Raw genomic sequence first — 23,368 nt, forward strand, 5'->3', positions numbered from 1 at the left:
GAATTGATTTTGATTTTGATTTCACTTGCCTCAACAGGTCTTTGTAAGCAGAGTTTAGTGACCAAAGAAGGAAAAGGTACGCATAAGCGGGCTGGTTACGCTCCTGACATAGGCCACAGGTTATGGTCTCATTTGGCTTGCCGCGTCTTCTCGAGCACAGCATATTTCCAAAAGTCTCGGTTGCTAGTCATTTCCTTGGTAAGGCCTAATGTCCGGAGGTTGTGCTTCACCACTTCATCCCAGGTCTTCCTGGGTCTACCTCTACACAGGTTCCCTCAACTGCTAGGGTGTGGCACTTTTTCACGCAGCTATCCTCATCCATTCTTGCCACATGACCATACCAGCGCAGTCGTCTCTCTTGCACCACCACATCTAATGCTTCTTAGGTGCAACTTTTCTCTCAAGGTACTTACACTCTGTTGAGTATGCACACTGACATTACACACCCTTCAGGTCATACTGGCTTCATTCCGTGCGAGCTTACGTATGTCATCGGCAGTCACAGCCCATGTTTCACTGCCGTGTAGCATGGGTTCGTATACATATATATGACAATTTTCCAAGGACAATGGTTTAAAATCAAACTTGTTTTATTTTATTTATTTATTTTTTTTTTAGTTTCAGCACAGAGCTGCGGCCATGCTGATGCCACCGCCGTTTTATATTTATTCTTTTATTATATTTATTCTTTATTATATTTATTTTTTTTTAATTTTTTACATGCATGCATATATAATACATATGTATATTACACATGCTCATATGTGCATGCATGTACATATACACTAATATACATAACACACAGCACATAACACAGCTACACTCATAATATACATCTACACATACGTACATACATATCAAACAATGTACGCTCGTACGGTTATATATAACTGTATATATGTATTTTAGTACCATGCATTTCAGCATTTATGCATGGATTACTACATGTAAATGAGAGAGAGAGAGAGAGAGAGAGAGAGAGGTGGTTTTAGAATGGTACTCCTGAGTGGAATCTGGATGTTACCCCATTCGGATTTTCGGTTAAGAGTGGGTTTGTATTCTTGTATACAGACAGATTTAGTGACCTGTCTCAGCATTGCATCAGAGGGATGTGTGGATAAGATGTTTAACTTAAGTCTCACTAAGGAGCCCTTGTGCACCTACAGCATGCTGATAGAAGATGAGTTTGGTTTCTTTTCAATGTAGTTGTCCAGGTGTTCTTTGAACCTATCATTGATACTCCTAGAAGTTTCACCTATGTATGACTCTGGGTTAGTCTCGCAAGCTCCTTCTTGGCACAGTGCTCTGGCATAGTTGTGCAATCCTTCTTGGCACAGTGTTCTTGGTTTTACAGTTCATATTGGGTTGTGGAACAACTGCACAATTATTTTGACGTGGGAATCTATCGAAAGGATATGATCTACATAATACAGATTGATAGTCCTACCTGTCTTTTCTACAACCTTGATCTTAAGGCCAGTTATGTGTAGGATTTCCTTGAATGCCTTACATAATTCGTTCTTAGGTGTGGCATCAACAAACATTACACTAGGAAATCTCTTGTTATACCAAGTATTGGTCTTATTCTTTTCTTGGTGTCCCTCTCTAACCTATTCCAGAACTTGTTGCGGTATAGGAACCATACACTGGTTTTCGTCATCACTTAGAATGTGTTTGAATCTTGTTTTTTGTTCCTTTGTACACTCTGATTCTGTCATATTGTGTGTATCCGGGGCGTTGCATTCGGAATATGAATTGTTGGATGTGTTGTCGTTCTTGTGGTTGGCATAGTGGAGATATACATTCCTCATTAATCTAACTAAGTCTGCCACCAGGATGTTGAGCTTGTTAGTACTCGACATCGTTGAGTTACTACGGATTACCAGTGGATTAGCCATAGGTTTACAAGAGTGTGAGTAGAGTAAACAGGATTTAACAGTTCCGTTAACCATAGTATTTTCTATCCACAGCTCAGTATCTAGGACAGGTAATCTGTTACTGGGGTGTTTAGAGGGGCAGTCTACGGTAACTTTTATACTGCTATGGATAGAGTTAGCCATGTGTTGTATAGCTGTCATCACCTGTTCTTCATTTAGTAGAGATTCTATCTCTGTGTCTGTATTATTATTACATTTCACGACAATGTTATGTCGTCAATGCATCGAGAGTACATAGCTAAGTGGCTGTTACAGGTCGCTAGGCACTGTTTAAACTGTCTGTCCCACCATGCAATGAAGAGGTTTGCAACATCACCGACGATCCCTACTCCAATAGCACCACTTTCGTCTGTTTATACAGTTTTTGTTAAACTTAAAAATATGGGTTTTAAGTATAGTTCTAAGGCTGACACCGATAGCATGTGCAATAGTAGTTCTGATGTCGTGTGGATCTGAAGGTGAGTAGTCTGCCTCATCCAAACCTGTCAGCGTTCACATTGGGTCTTTTTGTATGTTGAGGTAATGGTAGGTGGTCTTCCTCGTTTGTTACAGGTAGGACAAGCATATAGAAGATTATTGTGTGACAGATACTCATTGGTACAAGTCAGAGCCAGGAAGAACCCTAGTTCATATATGTCCACATTTTTAAATCATATTGCTCTCACTAATTATCTTTATACATTTTTCGACAGCAAAGTATATGTCAATGGAAGGATATAGTGATACCACATCCATGATACCTACGATGTGGTCTCTGAGGTCACACGTGTTGTTGCATTCGCGGATCCTGCTAAGGAGGTCTTCAGTACTATCACGTAAATCTGCAGATAACTCTATTAAGGGTCGTATGAATGTGAGAGAAAATATGATATTTGTGGTTGTTTGCATTGTTGGTACCACAAACTGGTCGGGTAGGTGGCCAAGTATACGATCCATGTGGATCTTATGATCTTTTCGAAGGCCATATAGGGGTGGGATTTCATTGTTGGTAGTTATGAAATTGTTCGCTGTGCATTTCTCAGAGTGGAGAATGATACTCCACATCCCCATGTGAGCATTGAGGACTTTTCGTTTTCAATGTACTCGAGTGTTGTTGTTTTGTTATTGTTGTGTGATGTGTGGTTGCATGTTCGAAATGTAATTAGATAAGTTGTCAAACAGACATTCTAACTGATTTGTCAGTCGGGAAGCATACATCTCTCTATTTTTGATACGATTTTTAATGTTAAGGCCTTTCTTAATTTTGGTGTCAAGATCATGGGTCTTATTTTTGTTTGTTGGTGTTTATGCCTTTGGGTGTAATTAGAGAAAGCTGACAGGAGAGTTTGGATTTAGTAAGGGTAAACTTTGCTTCTAAAGCAGCGTCTGCGTAGGGGGGGCATGCATACTGTTTTGTTGAATGGTAAGTTGGTAGGGCAGACCCTTTTCATGTCAAACGACATATGTCACGTTTGTCATAGAAACGACGTATGGAATGGGTATTGCCAGATATGTCATGAATGTCAGGATTTTGGTTGCGGTTAAAGTGTGTTCTCCATCTAAGTTTGTAAAGCTTTTCTCAATGTCTGATAGTATTGATATCTTGCTAACCTTATTATATGTGGTGAACTTTGGAGTGAGTTCTAGGGCAGCGAGTCATCTGTATCCAGTTGTACTCCTCCGTACACTCGTACGTTTCTTGTTAGTTGGTCATCATCTACGGGTTTGTCATTCATAGAAATTCCATCAATCGATTCAGTCATGTCAAACTGTTTAGTTGTTGGGTGGTTGTATGGTAGTTGTAACGTCCATGCTAGTTTCTTTTCAAAGTGTTGTACGCACCTGTCTCATATGGAGTTACATTCACGACGAGTAGTAGTTCTTTTATTGTTTCATTTCTTGATTATTAAGTAAGTTCTTCACTTTAGCGAGGGCCTCTCGCTTTTCATTTTCTTTAGTGGCTAGGTGTATATATAGTTTGGACTTCAGGTTCATAATTACGATATGTTTTAGTTTCGACACTTGTCCTTTCATCAGGTTTAGTGTTTCGACCATTTTGTAAATCCTTTTTGGGTAAACCTTCAGTGAGATGCAGTGTCTAATGAAATGAAATGAAGCTGTTGCTAGCTGTTATTTTTCTCAAGCAACAAGTAACGGCTTTCCTGAGAGCCTGGCTCAATCTTTCGAATTACGGAGAAGTACTTGCATAGCGAGTGACTTGATCTGAGCATGGAAGGTGCTTATAAGCCATTTAAGAAACACACAAAAACTGTTAGATTCACTTTAACATTGATTTAATTGGCAAAATATTTTCGTCGCTTTGAGACTGCGACTTCTTCACTGACAAAATTTGTGCTGCATCTGAGAAAGTAACAGTTAGTTCATGATATATATGTGTGTATGTATGTATGTGTATGTATGTATGTATGTATGTATTTATGTATGATGTATGTATGTATGTATGTATGTGCGTATGCATGTATATGTGTACATGTATGTGCACATTCATGTGTGCATGCTATACACATGTATGTATGTACTTATGTACTTACGTATGTGAGTATTTAGGAGAAATAGACGTGTCAGTGTGTGTGTACATGTGTATGTACTTGTGAATGTATGTTTATGTAATATGTGTCAGTTCAATTTGTATACTTGACTGTTACCTTGTCACTCGCTATGCAAGTACATTCTCTCTCTCTCTCTCTCTCTCTCTCTATATATATATATATTATATATATATATATATATATATATATATATATATATATATAATATGCCCTTTGTAAAGAATTAGCAAACTGAGCTGTTTTGCAATAAAGGCTTGAATGGATTGAGAGCCATATGATAAACTGGTGAAGGAGCATGGATTTAAACTCTGCCTTCTTAGTTGCTCATTGGTGAAATAGCATAAAAAATATTGTTTATGGTTAAGATTTCTTAATTAATATCAGTTTCTATATTAGTGTATGCATCTTTAGTGAAATGATGATGAACTCTCTTACAATATGACTATGTGAATTGCTGAAATTATGATATATTGTAAATTTCACGAATATTTGAATGACAGGAAAGCTATCCTGTTTCCTAACATGCAGATTTATTTTTCCAAGATATTTGATTAATTGGTCATGTTTGTAAAACAGGGGAATGCCTCAAATTTTAGAGGAAGTGGTTAATTGATTAAATTGATCTTATTACTTGACTTGCACTTTTTTTATCAACCATGAAAGGAAGAGAAACAAAGTTAGCCTCAACAGGATTTGAAACTAGAACATAAAGAGCTGGTAGAAATAGTGGAAGGTATTTTGCCAACACTAACAATTGTGCCTCTCCACCATCTTAAGTTTAATAGAATAAAATCTGTGAATGAATTTTTATGAATTTCTTGTGTAGTTTTAATGAAAGTTGGTCTCACATTGCTTGCATTTATATCTTTCCTGAGACATGTAAAAGTTTCCATTTGCATAATGCTTGGCTGTAATATAAATGGTTTAGAGAAAGAATTGCTAGTTGTCACTTCAAATAAAAGAGTAGTGAACTGATATTAAAGCCAAAATTTTCCTTTCGCTACTATTATGATGTTTTTCTTTTTACTTTCAGGGTTAAAAAAATGAATGATTACACTTATGGGTTTACATGCGAGACTGTTGTTTATCTTATATCCTTCTATATGTTGGATATACAAAATTCACGAAGCGGGGATAGACACAACTGTCTTCACACAACACCACTTCAGATTACTCTACTAAACACAATACTCCAATAAATACAAACTCTGAACAACGTCAACAACTTCCATGAACTCTCAATGACTTCTGACTCTCTTTGTCTCAACCAATATGCTAGTTTTTGTTATAAGAGTTTTGCTAGTCCATTCATCCAATCCCATAGGGGTGCCAATGACTCTCACCACAACAGTTTATACATGTAGACTTTTCTTTATACATGTGGATTTTACCAAACAAGTAGCCCCATGCGAAACTTCACCTGTAAGTACATAATTTTCTGTTAATTTAAGTTTTCTGTTAGTTAACCATAGCTGTTTGTAAATTGAACACAATGTTTCTCTGTGTATATTGAACAATTTCATAAGACATATATGTTTGCAAATGTAAAATATGTTTGTTTCCCAATACCATGGTTTAGGGTCTAGTTCTACCGTGTGGCATTTTGGGCAAGAGTCTTCGACAATAGGTAGGGATCAACAAATGCATTTTTAGTAAAAGTGGTTGATGGGAACTATATGAAGTTATTGCATGTGTGTGATGTATATTATAGGGTAACTGTTGACAAAAAGTGCAAAATACTCATTGAAAAATCAAATAATTTAGAGTAATGTCAAGAAGGGATGTGGAATGGATAGTGAAAGGTCTGGCTTGGAAGGTGTCCCACAGTATTGCAGCCTGGGCCTATGTGTCATCTTGCTACTGCAAGAGAGTACAGACCATTGAATGTTTGTGAAATATTGGCATCTAAGATTATGAACTCTTTGGATTTACTGATTACCTTGATGTCAGTGAGATTGCCATTGTCAAACAAGAGATTTGTTACCTTAGTAAGTGTCTACCCTCCAACCATGTGTTCCTCTGAAGAGAAAAAAGAAATATTTTATCTTTCATGAAAAAAGCTTCTGTGCAGTGTTCTTTCTGCTTTATAAAATCTTCATACTTGTGATTTCAGAGATAAAAAAATTTGGGATATAATTGGGAAACATGAAGCCAGAAAATGCAATAGTAATGGCTTGTTTAGTACTGCAAATGTGTTCGATTTTTGCATATACTGGGTAACTGTCAATCTCCTAGTGTGGAGCATGCTGTATTTGAGCACCAAATATGTGGGATATTTATGTGATCAAGATGAAAGGCAATTAGGTCTCTCATTAATTTCTGTTGGTGAGTTGGCCTGAGGAAAAAATAGGCAACAAATTGAAATTAAGGCATGAAAGTCATTAGAGACACTTAGAGGATCTAGATCAAATTAGAGAAAGGTGAAAACATCACTAAGGTTTTGATGGAAAAAATTGTTTCATGTTGGAATGAGTGAATTTGAATGAATGTCAATAAAATCTTGTGTGCATGAAAAGCTTGAGAGAGATTTTTGAAAAGGTCTTAATATTAATGTTTCCATTGTTTTTGCTTCAAAAACTACATAGACATGACAGAATTAAATAGACATCCTTATAATTGTTAAAATTTATTTTAAATTATTTATTAATTATTACTGTGAATATCTAATATTTAGTAGACAGGCTCCTTGCATTTTTGAATGCAAGGACCCTAGCAGGCATGCTACTGATCTGATGAATATTCTCTTCATGGTTTTTGCCAAGTTTCTTGCAGTAATATCAAAAGATCTGGCTTTAAGGATGCTTTCTTTTCTTTTTAGGAAGTATCCCATCCATCATGCCTCAGAGGTGTTCAGTAGGGTTCATATCTGGTGATTGGCTTAGCTATGGAAGCTTTTTAATGCCATTCTCTTCCAACCAATCCTGGGTCTTTTAGTTTGCAAGAAAGCCCTATCTTCCATAAATAGTGTTATTTAATTAATCATTTTCCCCTGGAGGTTATAGGAAGAAGATTTTTCTATAATATGGACACATATTTATCTGAGTTTATGTATCCCTCACACTCCACCATTTCTGATTGACTATTGCTCCAAACTGCTCTCCAGACCATCACATGTTTCATTGTTGGCTGCAATATATTCACGTGAAAATATTGGTGACTGATTCTCCAGACCCACATTCGACCAGTGTCAGAAAATACAGCAAATCTGGATTCATCAGAGAATTTGACAGTGTCCCAAAGTGCTAGTGACCTCTCTACCATCTCACTTGTCCAATCTTTTCTCCATTTGATATTTGCTGGTCGAAGAGTGTCTTCTTTCTTGCTGCTCTGCCATAATAGCCAATTTGCGGAGATAACTGACAGCTATTCTGGGACTGACATCAACTTATTCTGCTATATTGGAGGCCTTGCAATGAGGATTATCTTACACACTTCTCTTAAGAAAGCAAAGTGTTCTGTCAGAGGGCCTTAGTCTACCTGGGTAAGGTGATATGGACTACTTTCCCGTTTAGTGAATTGAAAAATTACTCTATTTACTGTGTAGAAAGTGGAATCACAAGTTTTCTGTGGTTTTAGGCTAAGTCAGCCTTGAAATAGGCGCAGCATATGACCTCTTTGTAAATTGGACATTTTTAAGGTTCTTTTGTACATGGCATGTTAAACAGTTACATATAGAACCTGAAACATATAAATGTCAATTAATAAAAAAAAATATAAACCTCTTCAAGTTTATAATAACAATGTGTTAATGGGTATCTATTTACTTTTGTCATGTTTGTGTACAAATGTATCATTTGTTACAACTGCACTTTGAAAGAAAAAGAAAACTTTAGTAGAAAATTAGCATTAGCTACGACAATGTTTACCCAACTATTAAATCTTATATTTTTCAAACTCATGCTAGGATGGAAAAATGAACGTAGGTATGAGACTTATTTTTACACATGTATTGATGCATATAAAACATGAAATTATGTTGTCTACATACTTAAATACTTGCAATTAATTCATTGTAAGAACATAGAATTTTGACAGGTTTTCTTGAGTTGTTGCTCATCTACAATAATCTGATAAGTTTGAGGTTATTGTTGGTTGCATAAGATTGTCATTGAATTTCTCTCGACAGAAATATCTAATCATTTTATCCATACTAGCATGGGTTTGTGTGTCATGTTGTATCTGTTTCAGTTTAATTCCCTCTGCATAGTTTTCTTTTTTTGTGTTTATGCAATATGGTACTTTCATAAAATACAGTTGTCTCTTGCCTTTACAGTAGTTCTGTTTCTTAGTTCACTTTGCACAATTTTGCTCATTTTCCTCTATTGTTTTTTTTGTTTTACAAATATATAGAAGTAGTACTTGCTTCAGTTTCTCATTATATTTTGTTAAATATTTTTGAATTTGAAATATTAAAATTGATTTCACTGGAAATGAAAATTCAATCTATAAAATTAACTTTAACTAGATGTTCAGCATAAATGCAAAAGTTTTACAAAAAGAATTGTCTCATCATCATCATCATTAATGTCATTATCTACGCTGGCTTGGTTGGACAGTTTCATCAGGGCTGGTAAGCTGAGGGTCTGCAGCAGACTCCAGTCTTGATTTGTCATTGTTTCTATGGCTGGATGCCCTTCTTAACATCAAGCACTCCATGAGTGTTGAGGGCAGGGGTTTGTGAAAAAAATTAATTGATGGGAAATTAATTACAATATATTGTCTTCTAAGGCACAGCATGTCATGAAAGGTGTCAGTCATTAGTCATTGCCTTTATAAGTTCCAACAATCAAAGATCATGCATTACCACCTTGTCCAATGCCTTATGTCTACTTCTCCTGCCATGTAGCATAGTTGTCTGCACAGGTATAATAAATCTGGCTTTCACTCTGAAGGAGAGACCCTTAGTTACCAAACAGAGGAAGGAGCTCTCTGAATTTGCTCAGCCTATTTTTATTCTTGCAGCCACACTCTTAGTTCATCCACTTCTGCTACTGACTTTGTTGCCAACAATCTTTATCGTACTCCTCTGGCATTTGATGAAGCCCATTTTCTGGCATTTTTAGCTTTTACTGTACATTATGCACCTTCCACATACAAAAATATTTTCCAGTTTACCTTCCTCTCATATTGCTACACCTATTATGTGTTATACAGAGTACATCTACCTACCTGTTTCCTTCATATTGAGGATGGCCATGTACCTGAAGGGCTTTACGATTTATCTGGTTTCCTACTTACTAAGACTTTGGGTTAGGGTTGGGTAGGTTAATTCTGTGACCTTTCAATTCTAGACCTTGCTTCCGTACGCAAAATTTGTTCTCTAGTTCTGGTAGTGATTTAGCTATAAGAAGCAGCTCATTAGTAAATAAGTGTGAAAACTCTTTGCTTTCACAAACACTTTATGTACACAGATTGAAGCAATGAAAACAAAGGTCCTCGGTATACCTGAAACGTGAAGGAAAAATTTGGATAATGAAACTAATAATGTATGGCTAATTGAATGTAATGTAATAAATGATAATATATGAGTGTTCAGTTGTCATCCTCTAAGCCCTCCCCAATTCCTTTGAGAGAAGCAAAGAAAACTAATAATATGTATTAAATGATTAACGAAAATAATAATTAGTGCAAGAGACCCTTAATCAATATTGACGGTGTGTGACGATCAAGGAGCAACGTGTCAGTTGTGCATCAGGCTTTTGTGTCAGTCTTTGCGAGTCTGGCAGAGCGACAAACGGGACAATTGCTGGATGGAGGATAAACTGCATCAGGCAAGGGTCACTTTTGGAAAGCCGGGGTTTCAAGGGGTATTGGGGTATGACCACTTGTGGTAAAGGTGGGGTAAGTTGGCGTGGCTCGGTGGGTAGGCGGTGAGATGCATTTCTGGTCATGGTAATTTTGGAATCGGGAAGTGGGCATTGGTGTTGCAGCTGCATGAGGTGCTGTTAAAGTCGGTTGAGAAGGTAGTCTCATCACTGGTGTTGGCATAGGGAACGCATGTGGTCCAGACACCATGAGCAGTGGGCCATGAGGAAGAAGCAGTAGATACTTCCAGAGGAATTTTGGCCTGATCCATCCACTTCAACATGTACAGATCGAAATGACGTACATCTAATGGCACCAGTTTTCCCCCCATTTGTAGGATTGGGTCAAACTTGGCTCTGGATTAGGACATAGTTCGAAAGAAGTGAGCATGTGTGTTTTGACAACCGTTCAGTAGCACTCATGTTGTGTTTACGCAGGTCTTCTTTTCAATAAGTCATAGTTTCATGGCATGTGGAATGTAGCTTGTACTTGCCGGAATGGATGGGAATAAAGTATTGTATAGGGCTGCCAAAGATGCACATGGCTGGGGACAAGTGTTTGTCCCAGTCAGGTGTATTTCTTTATTGTAGCATTGTGCACTGGAAACTGTCAGTGTTAAGGAAGCCATTGGTGTCAGTGTTGTCTGTAACGAGGCGCTTTATTGTCTCAATACCGACTTTGGCTCGGCAGTTGTCATGGGGAAATGCAATGGCAGTGATTCTCCCCAATTGTGGAAGAAGGTACAATGTCAGCTCATAGCTGATAGGGCAGTGTTAAGTGCCTGTGCACCATTCGATGCTCCTTTAAGATGGTTTTCCAGACCTGTTAGGACATACCACCATTGTCTGTCACCAAGTGACAGATGTACCAATGGGAATAGGCTTTATAACTCCAAGTGGAACATTCCGGTCAAGATCTGCTTTTAATTCCTCTTGCCAATGAACCAGGACTGGTATGGGCGTATGGTGGGCGACTGGTTTAGCATTAAGCGAATCGGTTGGTCAGAGAATTGCCGATGGTTGCAGACGTTGAATGTGCTGGAGCTGTAGTATTGTAGCAGCTACTTCCTCAGGCGACAACGTTTTTCCTCAGTGGCTGGGAATGGTAGTGTAGTTGGAGGAGGGGGTTGTATTTGTTGTAGGTGGCAGGTGCATACATTCTGTGTCATTGTTGCAGATGATCGATGAGGCTTGTCAGTACTCTCTCCCATGGATTGTTTACAGGCCAACTATGGCACAATCAGGTGCAGGACAGGGTACGTTGGTCATACTGACTCGCTTTTTGTCATAAATAAGTCTGACGAATGTTTGCTTTCACCAATATTTTACGCAGTCTGAAGCAATGAGTAAAGGGTCTTCAGTATACCTGAAATGTGAAGGGAAAGATGATGGATAATAAAATGAATAATATATGGCGAATTGAATGTAATGTAATAAATTGTAATATATGTGTGTTTAGTTGTAATCCTGTAATCAGCATAGAGGAGTTGCTAGGTCTGCCTGTTTTATATATCTGTTATTACCTGAATGATTATGATACCAACAAAAGTCAAGTACATAGGTTTATACTTGGTTAGGTACTTCTCCTGGGGTTTCTTACCAGAAATATATCATGACTGGTGTTTCTTCCTGATACAAAACCAAATTGCATCTCATCTAGATTAAGTCTTTTCCTAATTAGTTGGGCTATGATCCTCTCCTTTCAGTTTCATCTGAAGAAATTAGTGCCAGTGCAAGCACTTTTTTTTAAAGCACACATCAAGCATATGTTAACATATTAGCAATGAGAAAGCGCTCTAATCGATGTCTACCTGTATACATACATATATGCAGGGTAGCCATGTACTTTCTCTACAGCGACACACCTCTGCCTGTCTCTCTATCATACTACAGGTTAGGATGAAGCCACCTCTCTCACTACTAGCAGTCCACTCATCCTTGAAATTTACTTTTTAATTTTACTAGTGTCAGTGTTACCAAAACTTTTCTCAGACATAGAAACCATGTGAAAACAGACATTAGAGTACGTGTAGTAATTCATCTCAGATAGTGTGAAATAGTCCAACCCATGACAACATGAAAAACGAATGTTAAATGATGATGACACACATACCGTTAATTGTATTTCTTATATTAATTTCAATAATTAATTTGTTTCTATATTATAATAAAAACAATTGATTTCGCATGAGAATGATTAGTTTGATGACTTGTGGAAGCAATGTACTGTGTAAATGTAAGGACAACTGTATTTATTAAACAAGTGTATTTCATGATTCGACACATAGATAAAACTTGACTTTCAAATGTTGGTTGATATTTTGCTTGTTGTTTGCATATCATGCCTTGTATTATAGATCCCAAATGGCCAAGGTAAGTGGTCTTTCTTATTTTGGTGTGGGTTTGCTGTTAGGATTGGTTTTCAGAGTTTAGTCTATATTAGGGTCAGCTTGAGGATTTGTGAAGGTTTTTTAGAGAGAATAGTCAAGGAGATCAAAGTTTGAACTAGGGGTTGGGATTTGGGGGTGATGAGGAGAGTAGAGATTGAACAGGTTTATTTATAGTGTTTATGACTGTTTTATATCGGGTTTAGCATTGAAAAGCAGGGATGGGGGCTGGGTGCTTGGATAAGATGCGGATGTCAGGTTGATCCAAGTTATCTCCATGGTGGTCTTTGGCATGTTGGTAGAGTATAGAAGACTGTTTTCTGTCGTCAAGTTGTCTTAAATGTTCATTGTCCGTTCCGCAATGCTCTTAGACGTCTCCTCTATGTACATCATGTTCATGTCCTTACAAGCACTTCTATGCATCTTATATTGTAAACTACATTTCGAGTTCTACAGTTAATACCAGGGCTAATTCTACATACCATGCAGTTATCAATTGTGCATATGGTATTCTTAAACGGGCATGTCCTTCATAATTGTGACCTGACGGAGTTCCTTGGCTTTTCAACAATTTTAATGTTGAGTTTGTTCTCTTTCAGAGCTTTTCTAAATCTACGTGCTAGTTCTCCATGGGCTCTGGCCTCTACTAATATCACCCCTTGAATTTTTACTAGTGAGTGTGTATTTAATAATAAGGCACTAAAAGGAAAGACTATCCCCAGACACAACAGAATATACACTGTTTTCGCTAATTACTCTTTCACTCACTTTTGCTACTTTCAGTTATTTGACTGCGGCCATGTTGGAGCACCGCCTTCAGTCAAACAAATAGAGCCCAGGACCTATTCTCTTTTGCCGAACCGTTAGTTACGGGTGCGTGAAAACAGCAGCATCATTTGTCAAGCGATGTTCGATGGATAAAGAGGCATACAAACGTATATGTATATATATATATATATATGTATATATATATATATATATAATATATATATATATATATATATATATATATATATATATATATGTATACACATACGATGGGCTTCATTTAGTTTCCGTCTACGAAATCTATTCACAAGGCTTTGGTCACCCCGAGGCCATAGTTGAAGACACTTGTCCAAGGTTCCACGCAGTGGGACTGAACCCAGAACACTGCGGTTCGTAAGCAAGCTACTTATCACAAAGCCGCTTCTACGCCTAGCAGTATATATATATATATATATATATATATATATATATATATATATATATATATATTTATAAAACTGAAATGCGAAAAGTTTATTTGTTAGTTGTCTGGAACGGTTTAAAGACCACTACATCCCATCGGATTGACTCCAAAATTTACGGTTCGTGAGCAATCATTCTCACAGAAATGCGTGCACAAACAGACACAGAATGTCATGGTTTAAAGGTCAACATGTTTAAAACATAAATAGCTACGAGTTTGCGTATATGCATGTATCTATGTGCATGAGTGCGGACGTGTGTTTTCAGAATGTCACAGTTTTAAGCTCAACATATTTAAAACAAATAGGTACGAGATTGCGTCTTTGCATGTATCTATATTCGTGGGTGCGGACGTGTGAGTGTTTGTGCGTGTGTGAGCACAGTCCACCTATACCCAAGGTGGTTGCATTGTCTTATAAGAACCGGCCGTGAAAGTTACGGACCACATTAATGAACTCATTTGCATACAAACAATTAGGGCTCACCTTGAAATTGCGCGGTTAACAAACAGTAGTGTCTGAATGGGAATTAGCTTGCTTACCTAACAAATGTTTCCGAGTTCAGTCCCACTGGGTGGCATGTTGGGAAAATGTCTTCTACTATAGTCTCAGGCCGGCCAAAGCCTTCTGAGTGGATTTGGGAGACGGAAACTAAAAGAAGACTGTCGTATATATATATATATATATGTAGCAGTAAGAGTGGCTGTGGTATGTAGCTTCCTTTCCAAACACGGTGTTTCTGGTTCAGTCGAACTACTTGGTCCATAGGCAAGTGTCTTCCAATATAGCCTCGGACAGACCAACGTTTCTGAGTAGATTTGGTATACGGAAACAGAAAGTAGCCCGTCGTATATAGATAGGTGTGTGTATATATATATATATATATATATATTATATATATATATATATATATGATATATATATATATATATATATATATATATATACATATATATACATAGGTATATATTGACAGATATATGTATATACACATAGATATTTAAACATATATGGGATGGCCATAATGGGACATCCGACCCACTAGAGAGAGCAGTTAAACTCCAATAAATCGTAAAAGTCTGTCATGTTCGAATAATATATTCGAAAGTTACTTCCTCTTGCTCATTATAATTTATTAAAAGTAATATAATTATATGTAAGGAAAGTAACTCTGGAAGATGTTATCTAGTTATCTCCCTTCCGAGAGTTAATTGCCCCGCGTATTAACTTTTTATTGTAAACTTATAATATTCAAGGGAAGTAACTGTAGAAGATACTTTGTAGTTATCTCCCTTATGTAGTTATCGTAATATAGACTTTGTCGCTCGTAGACTCTTTCAGTTATTTCACTGTGACCATGGTGGAGCACCGCCTCTAGTCAAGCAAATCAACCCCAGGAATTATTCTTTGTATGCCTATTACTTAATGTATAGGTCTCTTTTGCAGAACCGATAAGTTACGGGGACGTAATGTTCGATGTACTGATTTAGTAGGTATTTATTTATTGTAATAATTTCAATTATCATAAATTATGGGCTAGGAAAAATACTAGAAACTTTTTTGATAGACCTATTGGGGCTCCTTGTGTGTGTGGGACTGTTTTTATTTATGTGAGTGTTGGTATTTTCATTTCAGTGTTTGTGTGTGAGTGTTTTTATTTCTGTGTGCGCGAGTGTGTGAGCGACTGAGTGTTTCTATTTGTTTGTGTGAGCGACTGAGTGTTTCTATTTGTTTGTGTGTGTGCGACACTTACAACTACAACAAACACATTGACCATTTCTAAGATACCCACATTTGAAATCACAAATACTAAATCAAAATAAGTTCAATTATTGCACCTTTAGTGACTTGAGATGTTGTTATTTTTCCCATGTGTCGTCAATGTATTAATTTCACAAGTGGACGATAGAAATTCTCATACTGGCGTGGAGGGAGATGATATTCTAACTGCGAGTGCAAAGCACCCAATGCCCCTTTACATTCTTAATAAATTGTATGTTTGTGCTAGTTAGGGTTAGGGTTTTATGTGTGAATGTGTAACTGCGTTTTCATTTCTGTGTGTGGGTGCGTATGTTTGTGTGTGACTATTTTCATTTCTATTTGTGTGTGTGCATGGGTAGGTATGTAACTGTTTTCATTTCAGTGTTTGTGTTTGTGTGAATGTTTTTATTTCTGTGTATACGTGTGTGTGAGCGTCTGTTTGTATGCGACAATTACAGCTACAACAAACACTTTAAACATCTCTAAGATACCCACATTTGCAGATCCCCAAGTTCTAAATGAAAAGAAGTTCGATTTATTGCACCTTTAGCGACTTCAGATTTGCGAGTGTTAATCACCCCGTATCTACATACCTGGATCGGCCATAATTGGCCTCATTCGGAGATCTATCGGGTGTGGAATATTTATGGCTATAGAAGTTAACTTGTTACAGGTTTTGTTTATGGCTTAACTTTTGTAGATTTTGGGAAGTCCATAGATGTTACTGGCTTTGCAGTGAAATCTAGTCAAGCAATTTGTCTCCTTTTTGGTTAAACCGTGTTGGAACTGGTGGATAAGAGTAGACAGTTTGGTCATTATCTTCGATTGACTGTAGTTGTTGATGCTTTTAACCGATACAGGTGTGTTTGACTCCCTGTATTTTAGCGGTTCGGCAAAAGAGAACAAGTTACAATAAATACTAGGCTTACAAAGAATATGTGCTGCGGACGATGTGATCGATTATTAAAGGCGGCGCTCCAGTATATATATATATATATATATATATATATATATATATATATATATATATATATATATATATATATATATATATATTATATATATATATTATATATACACATACATATATACGTATATATACCCACACACACATATATATAATCTAAAACAAAAAAGAAACTTGATTATGTCCGAAGAGTAGTACTAGATAACATTATTACTTTATATATTTGTGGGGTGTAGTGAAATGTAAATGATCAGCTAGTCAATGTTTATTTGTTAAAGGTACCAGCAGATTACTTGGATGTGTACGTGTCTCTGTTGGTGTGCGCATGGTCGTGTCTCCTTTCGCTGGCGCGTAAAACGACCACACCTATTACAGAAATTACGATATGAAACGAATTATATGACATTTAGGAGATATTTTCAGCTATCCCCCTAGTGAACAGGTTATAGACTTTTGTCGCTATTTACTCTTTTACTCTCATTTACTTGTTTCAATCATTTAACTGGCCATGCTGAAACAACACCTTCAGTCGAGCATATCGACCTCAGGACTTATTCTTTGTAGGCCTAGTTCTTATTCTAACAGTCTCTTTCGCTGAACCTCTAAGTTATGGGGTCCTAGACATATACACACATGTATATAAAAGTACGTAGTCGCACACACAGAAATGGAAATACACAGATCTAACCCAGTTCATATTCCTTTGGCATTTAAACTTAAATATAAAAATGAATCTCAAACCAAGGAAAGTAACTCCCTCTACATCCCTACTTGACAAGAGTTACATCCGTTGATTGATACTAATACAATTTAACATTAGATACGTAAATAGTGTTTGAATAATAATAGGCTGGAATGGATTAGGGTTAGGTTTAGGTTTAGAAGACAATTGGACAAGATGAGAGGCAGTGGGAATGAAACTGAAACCATGTGGTTCGTAGGTAAACTACTTACCACAGCCATTCCTGCGACAATATTCATATATATGACGGGCTTCTTTCAGTTTCCCTCTACCAACCCTACTCAGAATACATTGGTCGGCCCGGGGGTATAGTTGAATACACTTGCCGAAGGTGCCACGCTGTTGGATTGAACCCAGCACATTGAGGTTGGTGAGCAAACACTCTCACACACATGCGCGAGCGCAAACAGACACAGAGATGAAAGCACACATATTGGCTGACCCACACGCTCATACAATTTCTTGAGAGTGTCACGGTTTTAAGGTCAACATATTTAAAACATGAAATAGCTTTGCATGTATCTATGTGCATGAGTGCGGAAGTGTGGGTATTTGTGCGTGTGTGAGCACAGTCCACACATACCCAAGGTGGTCGCATCGGCTAATGTGACCCAACCGTGAAAGTCTGTTTCACCCAGACATACACATACAGATATACGTGTATATACCCACGCACGTATATGTAGTGTTTAAAACAAAAAAGAAACTGTAAGGGATGGAACGGGAGTTCTTTCCGTTTTATTAAGAAAACTTGCATCTGTATATGTGATAGTACATGCGTGCATTCTCGTGTGCCCTTCGAGTGCGAACAAACACACACACACGCACACATTTAAACATATATACGATGGTATTTATTCAGTTTCCTTCCACTAGATCCAATCACAAGGATTAGGTCGGCCTTGGGGTACAGTAGTAGACAATTGCATAAGATGACAGGCAGTGGGAGTGAACACCAAACCATGTGATTCGCAAGCGAACTACTTACAACATAGCCATTGCTACGCCGATATTCATATATACGACGGGCTTCTTTCAGTTTCCCTCTACCAACTGCACTCAGAATACTTTGGTCGGCCCAAGGCTATAGTTGAATACACTTACCGAAGGTGCAACGCTGTTGGTTTGAACTCATCGCATTGCGTTTCGTAAGCAATCATTCTCACAGAAATGCGCGCGCAAACAGACACAGAATGTCACGGTTTAAAGGTCAACATGTTTAAAACATAAATAGCTACGAGTTTGCGTATATGCATGTCTCTATGTGCATGAGTGCGGACGTGTGTTTCCAGAATGTCGCAGTTTTAAGCTCAACATATTTAAAACATAAATAGGTACGAGATTGCGTCTTTGCATGTATCTATATTCGTGGGTTCGGACGTGTAGGTGTTTGTGCGTGTGTGAGCACAGACCACCTATACCCAAGCTGGTTGCATTGTCTTATGGGAACCAGCCGTGAAAGTTCCGGACCCCATTAATGAACTCATTTGCATACAAACAATTAGGGCTCACCTTGAAATTGTCCGGTTAACAAACAGTAGTGTCTGAATGGGAATTAGCTTGCTTACCTAACAAATGTTTCCGAGTTCAGTCCCACTGGGTGGCATGTTGGGAAAATGTCTTCTACTATAGTCTCAGTCCGGCCAAAGCCTTCCGAGTGGATTTGGGAGACGGAAACTAAAAGAAGACTGTCGTATATATATATATGTAGCAGTAAGAGTGGCTGTGGTATGTAGCTTCCTTTCCAAACACGGTGATTCTGGTCAGTCCAACTACGTGGACCCATGGGCAAGTCTCTTCCAATATAGCTTCGGACAGACCAACATTTCTGAGTAGATTTGGTATACGGAAACAGAAAGTAGCCCGTCGTATATAGATAGGTGTATATATATATGTATATAATATGTATACCAATTAAGGACTGAACACGAAAAGGTGGACAGTCAACATGCTAGATATAGACGTCAAATCGCCATTCTCCACAAAGATTTTGTTCTCAAATAAAAATAAAATTCAGCACGACCTAAAGCAATGGATGAGACAAAAGAAAAATACTAAATGGAATAATTACCTACGTACTGCAGTTTCAGCTATTAATATCACAAGGATATCTGTAACTTCATCAGCGTAGTTTGTTATGAGCATAATATGCTGTACTAGATGAAAAACGGTACCGGAGTCCCGCATGCAAAAAGTACAACCTATTACGTTCGGATGTATCTTTCGAATGCCTCTACTTTTGGCGCGCTGATAATCGAAAAACTAGCCTGCAGTTAATAAATTAGCAGCAGTCAATTTATCGGTTTGAGAACATATATTTCATATTTAAAAATTAAGGGTAGAAATTGATATTAGTCAATTAAAACCAGTGGTCTAGCACATTAAAAAGAATCCGAAGATTAAAATATTTATATATACCAATTAAGGACTGAACACGAAAAGGTGGACAGTCAACATGCTAGATATAGACGTCAAATCGCCATTCTCCACAAAGATTTTGTTCTCAAATAAAAATAAAATTCAGCACGACCTAAAGCAATGGATGAGACAAAAGAAAAATACTAAATGGAATAATTACCTACGTACTGCAGTTTCAGCTATTAATATCACAAGGATATCTGTAACTTCATCAGCGTAGTTGTTGTTATGAGCATAATATGCTGTACTAGATGAAAAACGGTACCGGAGTCCCGCATGCAAAAAGTACAACCTATTACGTTCGGATGTATCTTCGAATGCCTCTACTTTTGGCGCGCTGATAATCAAAAAACTAGCCTGCAGTTAATAAATTAGCAGCAGTCAATTTATCGGTTTGAGAACATATATTTCATATTTAAAAATTAAGGGTAGAAATTGATATTAGTCAATTAAAACCAGTGGTCTAGCACATTAAAAAGAATCCGAAGATTAAAATATTTATATATACCAATTAAGGACTGAACACAAAAAGGTGGACAGTCAACATGCTAGATATAGACGTCAAATCGCCATTCTCCACAAAGATTTTGTTCTCAAATAAAAATAAAATTCAGCACGACCTAAAGCAATGGATGAGACAAAAGAAAAATACTAAATGGAATAATTACCTACGTACTGCAGTTTCAGCTATTAATATCACAAGGATATCTGTAACTTCATCAGCGTAGTTTGTTATGAGCATAATATGCTGTACTAGATGAAAAACGGTACCGGAGTCCCGCATGCAAAAAGTACAACCTATTACGTTCGGATGTATCTTTCGAATGCCTCTACTTTTGGCGCGCTGATAATCGAAAAACTAGCCTGCAGTTAATAATAGCAGCAGTCAATTTATCGGTTTGAGAACATATATTTCATATTAAAAATATTTAAAAATTAAGGGTAGTAGAATTGATATTAGTCAATTAAAACCAGTGGTCTAGCACATTAAAAAGAATCCGAAGATTAAAATATTTATATATACAATTAAGGACTGAACACGAAAAGGGGACAGTCAACATGCTAGATATAGACGTCAAATCGCCATTCTCCACAAAGATTTTGTTCTCAAATAAAAATAAAATTCAGCACGACCTAAAGCAATGGATGAGACAAAAGAAAAATACTAAATGGAATAATACCTACGTACTGCAGTTTCAGCTATTAATATCACAAGGATATCTGTAACTTCATCAGCGTAGTTTGTTATGAGCATAATATGCTGTACTAGATGAAAAACGGTACCGGAGTCCCGCATGCAAAAAGTACAACCTATTACGTTCGGATGTATCTTTCGAATGCCTCTACTTTTGGCGCGCTGATAATCGAAAAACTAGCCTGCAGTTAATAAATTAGCAGCAGTCACAATTATCGGTTTGAGAACATATATTTCATATTTAAAAATTAAGGGTAGAAATTGATATTAGTCAATTAAAACCAGTGGTCTAGCACATTAAAAAGAATCCGAAGATAAAAATATTATTTATATACAATTAAGGACTGAACACGAAAAGGTGGACAGTCAACATGCTAGATATAGACGTCAAATCGCCATTCTCCACAAAGATTTTGTTCTCAAATAAAAATAAAATTCAGCACGACCTAAAGCAATGGATGAGACAAAAGAAAAATACTAAATGGAATAATTACCTACGTACTGCAGTTTCAGCTATTAATATCACAAGGATATCTGTAACTTCATCAGCGTAGTTTGTTATGAGCATAATATGCTGTACTAGATGAAAAACGGTACCGGAGTCCCGCATGCAAAAAGTACAACCTATTACGTTCGGATGTATCTTTCGAATGCCTCTACTTTTGGCGCGCTGATAATCGAAAAACTAGCCTGCAGTTAATAAATTAGCAGCAGTCAATCAGGTTTGAGAACATATATTTCATATTTAAAAATTAAGGGTAGAAATTGATATTAGTCAATAAAACCAGTGGTCTAGCACATTAAAAAGAATCCGAAGATTAAAATATTTATATATACCAATTAAGGACTGAACACGAAAAGGTGGACAGTCAACATGCTAGATATAGACGTCAAATCGCCATTCTCCACAAAGATTTTGTTCTCAAATAAAAATAAAATTCAGCACGACCTAAAGCAATGGATGAGACAAAAGAAAAATACTACCCTTAATTTTTAAATATGAAATATATGTTCTCAAACCGATAAATTGACTGCTGCTAATTTATTAACTGCAGGCTAGTTTTTCGATTATCAGCGCGCCAAAAGTAGAGGCATTCGAAAGATACATCCGAACGTAATAGTTGTACTTTTTGCATGCGGGACTCCGGTACCGTTTTTCATCTAGTACAGCATATTATGCTCATAACAAACTACGCTGATGAAGTTACAGATATCCTTGTGATATTAATAGCTGAAACTGCAGTACGTAGGTAATATTCCATTTAGTATTTTTCTTTTGTCTCATCCATTGCTTTAGGTCGTGCTGAATTTTATTTTTATTTGAGAACAAAATCTTTGTGGAGAATGGCGATTTGACGTCTATATCTAGCATGTTGACTGTCCACCTTTTCGTGTTCAGTCCTTAATTGGTATATATAAATATTTTAATCTTCGGATTCTTTTAATGTGCTAGACCACTGGTTTTAATTGACTAATATCAATTTCTACCCTTAATTTTTAAATATGAAATATATGTTCTCAAACCGATAAATTGACTGCTGCTAATTTATTAACTGCAGGCTAGTTTTTCGATTATCAGCGCGCCAAAAGTAGAGGCATTCGAAAGATACATCCGAACGTAATAGGTTGTACTTTTTGCATGCGGGACTCCGGTACCGTTTTTCATCTAGTACAAATATTATGCTCATAACAAACTACGCTGATGAAGTTACAGATATCCTTGTGATATTAATAGCTGAAACTGCAGTACGTAGGTAATTATTCCATTTAGTATTTTTCTTTTGTCTCATCCATTGCTTTAGGTCGTGCTGAATTTTATTTTTATTTGAGAACAAAATCTTTGGTATATAATATGTATATATATAAAGAGAGAGAGAGAGAGAGAGAGAGAGAGACAGGTATATATTGACAGATTTATGTATATACATTTAGATATTTAAACATATAACGGATGGCCATAATGGGACATCCGACTCATTAGAGAGCAGTTAAACTCCAATAAATCGTAAAAGTCTGTCATGTCTGAATAAATTTTCGAGAGTTATTTCCCCTGCATATTATAATTTAAATAAAAGTAGTATAATTATATGTAAGGAAAGTAACTCTGGAAGATGTTATCTAGTTATCTCCCTTCGGAGAGTTAATTTCCCTAACTAATCTTTTATTATTGTTATATTTTAATACTTAAGGGAAGTAACTGTAGAAGATACTTTGTAGTTATTTCCCTTAAGTATGTAGTTATCGTAATATAGACTTTGTCGCTCGTAGACTCTTTCAGTTATTTCACTGTGACCATGGTGGAGCACCGCCTTTAGTGAAGCAAATCAACATCAGCAATTGTTCTTTGTATGCCTATTACTTAACGTATAGGTCTCATTT

The 23,368-nt window shown here is 36.8% G+C and overlaps 1 long non-coding RNA gene across 1 annotated transcript; it reads left to right on the top strand.

The window, feature by feature from the left end:
* The first annotated feature begins 371 nt into the window (after window positions 1-371).
* On the top strand, window positions 372-19,785 carry LOC118761263. The gene is made up of 3 exons (XR_004997248.1): window positions 372-521; window positions 18,029-18,034; window positions 19,775-19,785. It is a non-coding gene; the product is annotated as an uncharacterized LOC118761263 (long non-coding RNA).
* Window positions 19,786-23,368: the final 3,583 nt, after the last annotated feature.

This window comes from Octopus sinensis, unplaced genomic scaffold (genome assembly GCF_006345805.1).
Source record: "Octopus sinensis unplaced genomic scaffold, ASM634580v1 Contig11072, whole genome shotgun sequence".
NCBI classification, from domain to species: Eukaryota; Metazoa; Mollusca; class Cephalopoda; order Octopoda; family Octopodidae; genus Octopus; species Octopus sinensis.